At 36.2% G+C, this 9,820-nt stretch overlaps 4 non-coding genes across 4 annotated transcripts; all 4 read right to left on the bottom strand.

Moving 5' to 3' along the window:
* On the bottom strand, window positions 1-82 carry TRNAS-UGA (transfer RNA serine (anticodon UGA)). Its single transcript has one exon. It is a non-coding gene; the product is annotated as a tRNA-Ser (tRNA).
* A 2,896-nt stretch (window positions 83-2,978) lies between these two features.
* On the bottom strand, window positions 2,979-3,060 carry TRNAS-UGA (transfer RNA serine (anticodon UGA)). Its single transcript has one exon. It is a non-coding gene; the product is annotated as a tRNA-Ser (tRNA).
* A 2,889-nt stretch (window positions 3,061-5,949) lies between these two features.
* On the bottom strand, window positions 5,950-6,031 carry TRNAS-UGA (transfer RNA serine (anticodon UGA)). The gene has a single exon. It is a non-coding gene; the product is annotated as a tRNA-Ser (tRNA).
* Window positions 6,032-8,924: 2,893 nt separating this feature from the next.
* Window positions 8,925-9,006, bottom strand: TRNAS-UGA (transfer RNA serine (anticodon UGA)). Its single transcript has one exon. It is a non-coding gene; the product is annotated as a tRNA-Ser (tRNA).
* Window positions 9,007-9,820: the final 814 nt, after the last annotated feature.

Below are 9,820 nucleotides of genomic sequence, written 5' to 3'. Positions count from 1 at the left end.
CGCAGTTGGTAGGATTCGAACCTACGCGGGAATAACCCAATGGATTTCAAGTCCATCGCCTTAACCACTCGGCCACAACTGCTGTAGCGTATATGTGCACTTCGATTTCTCATCACCAATCTAATGGACATTTTCTATTCGCGCAAAACATGAGGTAGAATACTTGGAGACGTTTGTAATCCCATCAATTATGAGCCAGGTGCCTTTAAAGATTAGCAGAAGAAAATGTGCTTTCGGTGCCTCCTATAACTACAGAACATTTACAGATGAGAAAACCTGGAGCCCTGAACAACAAAATATAATTGTACAAAATTATCTTTTTTCACTAATTATTCTGTTGGTGCGAAAGCGAACGTGATGCAAGTTACACTTCAGGCTAGATATTTCTACGCGACAACCGAACAGTAAACAATGGCATGACAAATGGATGTGACAAGCGCAACAGTAATTACACACTGCGCTGAGAAAATCGCTAAAGTATATATTATTAGAAAAAAGATTAAAATAAAGCAAATGAGATTTTAAAATGATAAAAAACATTTGCATTGTCGTCTTCACTTTTAATATTTAATAATCAAGATTTCATAAGTTTAAATAAAGTATGGAATAAAGATTTATTTATTTGTTGCGCTCCAATATTTGTACGTTACCTGTGTTGAACGACTCCTTTATATTCTCTGCAATACTTCTCGTTTTCGGATTTTGGTTCTTCTCCGTTTGCTTCAGATGTACGTGGGAAGCATTCCTTCCGTTTATACACGCTCATCATGCTGATAAAAGGCATGTGGTCGATACTGGTGAGAAGGTAAGAAAAACGTAGTTATTATCTTTAGTTTTAGGTTGTTTTAATTGAAGGAAAATTTTTTTTATTCTTCTTCAGGCTATGTGTTAGGATATGATAACAAAAATTTAAAAACACCCGTAGCAAATACACTTTATGAACAGCCTTAACAAATACGAACACATCATGTTTCCTTTCGACAGTACGGAGGCACAACGAATTATACAGAAGTATAATAACTTTGATGATAATCATTCTTTGACCATACTAATTCTTAGAGAGTCAAGTAAGTTTCGAACAGTGAGTGAGCTAAAAGCTTATTCAAAACATATTAAATTGTGAAGATAAAACCAAACAAAACTGATCATTATTATTAATTGAAACTCATTATGAATTTAATACACGAGACATGGAAATTAAGGTTTGAATTTAGAAATGATTTTAATGTTACGATAACGTAAATATGAAGCGAAGATCCACAGTGAAAAAACGAGATTTGTTTCAGAGGCCATTTTTAGCCGGTAAATTTGTTACAAATTGTGAGTGTGAAATGTTTTTCCTGTGTTACTCTAGTCTAGGGCTATCTTAGTCTGCCGTCCCTTATTTTGAAATACCAGACACGAGTGAAGACGCGTGGTCACTATCGCAATCTCTTGGGCTCCATTAATGGAAAAGTGACATTGTAATGCCTGGATAGATGAAAGGACGAGCGTGTTCGTCCATGTGGTTCAGTCGTGACGTGCGGCATTTCGAAATATTTGCGACCAAATCACGCCGTTTGTAAAAATGATAACGTGGGATCTAATGACGAAAAAGTAGAGCATATTCGCGGATGAACATTCTGTAATAAGGACTGCTGAGATTTCTATCGGAGGAAACGCGATTTCCTTCGGAAATGGAACTTTTATTAGAAGCTATATTCGAGACCGCAAACTGTGACGAGGTTCACAGAACAGATGTGGATCAATTTGATCTCTTCAGGATGAGGGCCGTGAATTTATTTTCTTTCTCCGCCCTTTAAAATAAAACTGCATGAAGAACATGGACAAATAGTGAGATCTAGCACTAAGGAAGTTCGTGAAAATATACGAGTTAATACTGCCCCACCATTTGGACGAGGCACGAAAGTGGAATGTTAATTATAACTGCGAACAATGGACAAAGCGAAAGGAAAGGTAACTCAACAATGCTCACTGTCGAGGATTTTAACAGGGGAAACAAACTAACAATTCTTGAGAGGGAAGAAAAGGCGAATGCTGAACCTGACAGTCACTAATCCAAAACATAGATCGAATCCCGATGAAGTGGGCGAACACCAAGACAGACACCACGGTTTACCAATTATACACGCTACTCATTCGTTATGCACGTTCACTATACTCTGTAGTTTTAGTTTAGTGGCCGATGAGAAAGCGTAATACTTTAATGGTGTGACAGCTCCTGAAGAAAATGAGAGAAAAGTTCAAAAAACGTGAATTGTTTTGACACAGTTCTGAGCTAAACGATAAATTACATCACGTTACTATTAATATGTAAGGAAACACTATAGATCTTCAAGAAGCATACATTTTTTGATTATTTTTCCTTTGAAAACTAACAATCATTAAAGTAGAAAAAAACACGAGCGGTCGTGGCCGAGTGGTTAAGGCGATGGACTAGAAATCCATTGGGTTTTTCCCGCGTAGGTTTGAATTCTACAGATTCCGGTGTTTTCTTGCCATTATTTGGAAGGGTCACTTTGTGAATAATTTCGCCAATATTCTATGAGTATGTTTTCTTTCCAATAGAAATAATGAAAACTTTTGAACACATAAGTAGAGCAGCTCATGAATTAAAAAAGACATAAGTAGTGACGTAAATCTAACACCTTATAAAAATTCCCACGTATGAACCGAATATTTTGTAAAGAGCAGGATTATTTATATTACGAGAATGCTCAGAGATCCTTTCTCTAAAAGTTAGTTCGTAAGAAACAACAATTAAAAGTTTTAATATAAATTTTATATTTCTAGTTATCCATAACACGTCCCAAGTACACTCTCTCGTAATATATTTCAGTGCTTTAGGGATGCCTTCAGAAGTATTGATCGAAATAAGTCGAAAAGGATTTCACTTCCCAAAAGTAGTCGGATGTTTCCAAAGTTACCTTTCGTCCGAACGATTCGATTTCTCCGTTGGTATTAAAAATGATATCACTCGCAGTTGGTAGGATTCGAACCTACGCGGGAATAACCCAATGGATTTCAAGTCCATCGCCTTAACCACTCGGCCACAACTGCTGTAGCGTATATGTGCACTTCGATTTCTCATCACCAATCTAATGGACATTTTCTATTCGCGCAAAACATGAGGTAGAATACTTGGAGACGTTTGTAATCCCATCAATTATGAGCCAGGTGCCTTTAAAGATTAGCAGAAGAAAATGTGCTTTCGGTGCCTCCTATAACTACAGAACATTTACAGATGAGAAAACCTGGAGCCCTGAACAACAAAATATAATTGTACAAAATTATCTTTTTTCACTAATTATTCTGTTGGTGCGAAAGCGAACGTGATGCAAGTTACACTTCAGGCTAGATATTTCTACGCGACAACCGAACAGTAAACAATGGCATGACAAATGGATGTGACAAGCGCAACAGTAATTACACACTGCGCTGAGAAAATCGCTAAAGTATATATTATTAGAAAAAAGATTAAAATAAAGCAAATGAGATTTTAAAATGATAAAAACATTTGCATTGTCGTCTTCACTTTTAATATTTAATAATCAAGATTTCATAAGTTTAAATAAAGTATGGAATAAAGATTTATTTATTTGTTGCGCTCCAATATTTGTACGTTACCTGTGTTGAACGACTCCTTTATATTCTCTGCAATACTTCTCGTTTTCGGATTTTGGTTCTTCTCCGTTTGCTTCAGATGTACGTGGGAAGCATTCCTTCCGTTTATACACGCTCATCATGCTGATAAAAGGCATGTGGTCGATACTGGTGAGAAGGTAAGAAAAACGTAGTTATTATCTTTAGTTTTAGGTTGTTTTAATTGAAGGAAAATTTTTTTTATTCTTCTTCAGGCTATGTGTTAGGATATGATAACAAAATTTAAAACACCCGTAGCAAATACACTTTATGAACAGCCTTAACAAATACGAACACATCATGTTTCCTTTCGACAGTACGGAGGCACAACGAATTATACAGAAGTATAATAACTTTGATGATAATCATTCTTTGACCATACTAATTCTTAGAGAGTCAAGTAAGTTTCGAACAGTGAGTGAGCTAAAAGCTTATTCAAAACATATTAAATTGTGAAGATAAAACCAAACAAAACTGATCATTATTATTAATTGAAACTCATTATGAATTTAATACACGAGACATGGAAATTAAGGTTTGAATTTAGAAATGATTTTAATGTTACGATAACGTAAATATGAAGCGAAGATCCACAGTGAAAAAACGAGATTTGTTTCAGAGGCCATTTTAGCCGGTAAATTTGTTACAAATTGTGAGTGTGAAATGTTTTTCCTGTGTTACTCTAGTCTAGGGCTATCTTAGTCTGCCGTCCCTTATTTTGAAATACCAGACACGAGTGAAGACGCGTGGTCACTATCGCAATCTCTTGGGCTCCATTAATGGAAAAGTGACATTGTAATGCCTGGATAGATGAAAGGACGAGCGTGTTCGTCCATGTGGTTCAGTCGTGACGTGCGGCATTTCGAAATATTTGCGACCAAATCACGCCGTTTGTAAAATGATAACGTGGGATCTAATGACGAAAAAGTAGAGCATATTCGCGGATGAACATTCTGTAATAAGGACTGCTGAGATTTCTATCGGAGGAAACGCGATTTCCTTCGGAAATGGAACTTTTATTAGAAGCTATATTCGAGACCGCAAACTGTGACGAGGTTCACAGAACAGATGTGGATCAATTTGATCTCTTCAGGATGAGGGCCGTGAATTTATTTTCTTTCTCCGCCCTTTAAAATAAAACTGCATGAAGAACATGGACAAATAGTGAGATCTAGCACTAAGGAAGTTCGTGAAAATATACGAGTTAATACTGCCCCACCATTTGGACGAGGCACGAAAGTGGAATGTTAATTATAACTGCGAACAATGGACAAAGCGAAAGGAAAGGTAACTCAACAATGCTCACTGTCGAGGATTTTAACAGGAGAAACAAACTAACAATTCTTGAGAGGGAAGAAAAGGCGAATGCTGAACCTGACAGTCACTAATCCAAAACATAGATCGAATCCCGATGAAGTGGGCGAACACCAAGACAGACACCACGGTTTACCAATTATACACGCTACTCATTCGTTATGCACGTTCACTATACTCTGTAGTTTTAGTTTAGTGGCCGATGAGAAAGCGTAATACTTTAATGGTGTGACAGCTCCTGAAGAAAATGAGAGAAAAGTTCAAAAAACGTGAATTGTTTTGACACAGTTCTGAGCTAAACGATAAATTACATCACGTTACTATTAATATGTAAGGAAACACTATAGATCTTCAAGAAGCATACATTTTTTGATTATTTTTCCTTTGAAAACTAACAATCATTAAAGTAGAAAAAACACGAGCGGTCGTGGCCGAGTGGTTAAGGCGATGGACTAGAAATCCATTGGGTTTTCCCGCGTAGGTTTGAATTCTACAGATTCCGGTGTTTTCTTGCCATTATTTGAAGGGTCACTTTGTGAATAATTTCGCCAATATTCTATGAGTATGTTTTCTTTCCAATAGAAATAATGAAAACTTTTGAACACATAAGTAGAGCAGCTCATGAATTAAAAAAAGACATAAGTAGTGACGTAAATCTAACACCTTATAAAAATTCCCACGTATGAACCGAATATTTTGTAAAGAGCAGGATTATTTATATTACGAGAATGCTCAGAGATCCTTTCTCTAAAAGTTAGTTCGTAAGAAACAACAATTAAAAGTTTTAATATAAATTTTATATTTCTAGTTATCCATAACACGTCCCAAGTACACTCTCTCGTAATATATTTCAGTGCTTTAGGGATGCCTTCAGAAGTATTGATCGAAATAAGTCGAAAAGGATTTCACTTCCCAAAAGTAGTCGGATGTTTCCAAAGTTACCTTTCGTCCGAACGATTCGATTTCTCCGTTGGTATTAAAAATGATATCACTCGCAGTTGGTAGGATTCGAACCTACGCGGGAATAACCCAATGGATTTCAAGTCCATCGCCTTAACCACTCGGCCACAACTGCTGTAGCGTATATGTGCACTTCGATTTCTCATCACCAATCTAATGGACATTTTCTATTCGCGCAAAACATGAGGTAGAATACTTGGAGACGTTTGTAATCCCATCAATTATGAGCCAGGTGCCTTTAAAGATTAGCAGAAGAAAATGTGCTTTCGGTGCCTCCTATAACTACAGAACATTTACAGATGAGAAAACCTGGAGCCCTGAACAACAAAATATAATTGTACAAAATTATCTTTTTTCACTAATTATTCTGTTGGTGCGAAAGCGAACGTGATGCAAGTTACACTTCAGGCTAGATATTTCTACGCGACAACCGAACAGTAAACAATGGCATGACAAATGGATGTGACAAGCGCAACAGTAATTACACACTGCGCTGAGAAAATCGCTAAAGTATATATTATTAGAAAAGATTAAAATAAAGCAAATGAGATTTTAAAATGATAAAAAACATTTGCATTGTCGTCTTCACTTTTAATATTTAATAATCAAGATTTCATAAGTTTAAATAAAGTATGGAATAAAGATTTATTTATTTGTTGCGCTCCAATATTTGTACGTTACCTGTGTTGAACGACTCCTTTATATTCTCTGCAATACTTCTCGTTTTCGGATTTTGGTTCTTCTCCGTTTGCTTCAGATGTACGTGGGAAGCATTCCTTCCGTTTATACACGCTCATCATGCTGATAAAAGGCATGTGGTCGATACTGGTGAGAAGGTAAGAAAAACGTAGTTATTATCTTTAGTTTTAGGTTGTTTTTAATTGAAGGAAATTTTTTTTTATTCTTCTTCAGGCTATGTGTTAGGATATGATAACAAAAATTTAAAAACACCCGTAGCAAATACACTTTATGAACAGCCTTAACAAATACGAACACATCATGTTTCCTTTCGACAGTACGGAGGCACAACGAATTATACAGAAGTATAATAACTTTGATGATAATCATTCTTTGACCATACTAATTCTTAGAGAGTCAAGTAAGTTTCGAACAGTGAGTGAGCTAAAAGCTTATTCAAAACATATTAAATTGTGAAGATAAAACCAAACAAAACTGATCATTATTATTAATTGAAACTCATTATGAATTTAATACACGAGACATGGAAATTAAGGTTTGAATTTAGAAATGATTTTAATGTTACGATAACGTAAATATGAAGCGAAGATCCACAGTGAAAAAAACGAGATTTGTTTCAGAGGCCATTTTTAGCCGGTAAATTTGTTACAAATTGTGAGTGTGAAATGTTTTTCCTGTGTTACTCTAGTCTAGGGCTATCTTAGTCTGCCGTCCCTTATTTTGAAATACCAGACACGAGTGAAGACGCGTGGTCACTATCGCAATCTCTTGGGCTCCATTAATGGAAAAGTGACATTGTAATGCCTGGATAGATGAAAGGACGAGCGTGTTCGTCCATGTGGTTCAGTCGTGACGTGCGGCATTTCGAAATATTTGCGACCAAATCACGCCGTTTGTAAAATGATAACGTGGGATCTAATGACGAAAAGTAGAGCATATTCGCGGATGAACATTCTGTAATAAGGACTGCTGAGATTTCTATCGGAGGAAACGCGATTTCCTTCGGAAATGGAACTTTTATTAGAAGCTATATTCGAGACCGCAAACTGTGACGAGGTTCACAGAACAGATGTGGATCAATTTGATCTCTTCAGGATGAGGGCCGTGAATTTATTTTCTTTCTCCGCCCTTTAAAATAAAACTGCATGAAGAACATGGACAAATAGTGAGATCTAGCACTAAGGAAGTTCGTGAAAATATACGAGTTAATACTGCCCCACCATTTGGACGAGGCACGAAAGTGGAATGTTAATTATAACTGCGAACAATGGACAAAGCGAAAGGAAAGGTAACTCAACAATGCTCACTGTCGAGGATTTTAACAGGGGAAACAAACTAACAATTCTTGAGAGGGAAGAAAAGGCGAATGCTGAACCTGACAGTCACTAATCCAAAACATAGATCGAATCCCGATGAAGTGGGCGAACACCAAGACAGACACCACGGTTTACCAATTATACACGCTACTCATTCGTTATGCACGTTCACTATACTCTGTAGTTTTAGTTTAGTGGCCGATGAGAAAGCGTAATACTTTAATGGTGTGACAGCTCCTGAAGAAAATGAGAGAAAAGTTCAAAAACGTGAATTGTTTTGACACAGTTCTGAGCTAAACGATAAATTACATCACGTTACTATTAATATGTAAGGAAACACTATAGATCTTCAAGAAGCATACATTTTTTGATTATTTTTCCTTTGAAAACTAACAATCATTAAAGTAGAAAAAAACACGAGCGGTCGTGGCCGAGTGGTTAAGGCGATGGACTAGAAATCCATTGGGTTTTTCCCGCGTAGGTTTGAATTCTACAGATTCCGGTGTTTTCTTGCCATTATTTGAAGGGTCACTTTGTGAATAATTTCGCCAATATTCTATGAGTATGTTTTCTTTCCAATAGAAATAATGAAAACTTTTGAACACATAAGTAGAGCAGCTCATGAATTAAAAAAGACATAAGTAGTGACGTAAATCTAACACCTTATAAAAATTCCCACGTATGAACCGAATATTTTGTAAAGAGCAGGATTATTTATATTACGAGAATGCTCAGAGATCCTTTCTCTAAAAGTTAGTTCGTAAGAAACAACAATTAAAAGTTTTAATATAAATTTTTATATTTCTAGTTATCCATAACACGTCCCAAGTACACTCTCTCGTAATATATTTCAGTGCTTTAGGGATGCCTTCAGAAGTATTGATCGAAATAAGTCGAAAAGGATTTCACTTCCCAAAAGTAGTCGGATGTTTCCAAAGTTACCTTTCGTCCGAACGATTCGATTTCTCCGTTGGTATTAAAAATGATATCACTCGCAGTTGGTAGGATTCGAACCTACGCGGGAATAACCCAATGGATTTCAAGTCCATCGCCTTAACCACTCGGCCACAACTGCTGTAGCGTATATGTGCACTTCGATTTCTCATCACCAATCTAATGGACATTTTCTATTCGCGCAAAACATGAGGTAGAATACTTGGAGACGTTTGTAATCCCATCAATTATGAGCCAGGTGCCTTTAAAGATTAGCAGAAGAAAATGTGCTTTCGGTGCCTCCTATAACTACAGAACATTTACAGATGAGAAAACCTGGAGCCCTGAACAACAAAATATAATTGTACAAAATTATCTTTTTTCACTAATTATTCTGTTGGTGCGAAAGCGAACGTGATGCAAGTTACACTTCAGGCTAGATATTTCTACGCGACAACCGAACAGTAAACAATGGCATGACAAATGGATGTGACAAGCGCAACAGTAATTACACACTGCGCTGAGAAAATCGCTAAAGTATATATTATTAGAAAAGATTAAAATAAAGCAAATGAGATTTTAAAATGATAAAAACATTTGCATTGTCGTCTTCACTTTTAATATTTAATAATCAAGATTTCATAAGTTTAAATAAAGTATGGAATAAAGATTTATTTATTTGTTGCGCTCCAATATTTGTACGTTACCTGTGTTGAACGACTCCTTTATATTCTCTGCAATACTTCTCGTTTTCGGATTTTGGTTCTTCTCCGTTTGCTTCAGATGTACGTGGGAAGCATTCCTTCCGTTTATACACGCTCATCATGCTGATAAAAGGCATGTGGTCGATACTGGTGAGAAGGTAAGAAAACGTAGTTATTATCTTTAGTTTTAGGTTGTTTTAATTGAAGGAAAATTTTTTTTATTCTTCTTCAGGCTATGTGTTAGGATATGAT

This window comes from Tachypleus tridentatus, chromosome 8, assembly GCF_004210375.1.
Source record: "Tachypleus tridentatus isolate NWPU-2018 chromosome 8, ASM421037v1, whole genome shotgun sequence".
NCBI lineage: Eukaryota > Metazoa > Arthropoda > Merostomata > Xiphosura > Limulidae > Tachypleus > Tachypleus tridentatus.
The sequence above is the reverse complement of the archived record's forward strand: the minus strand, read 5'-3'. Positions and strand labels throughout refer to the sequence as shown.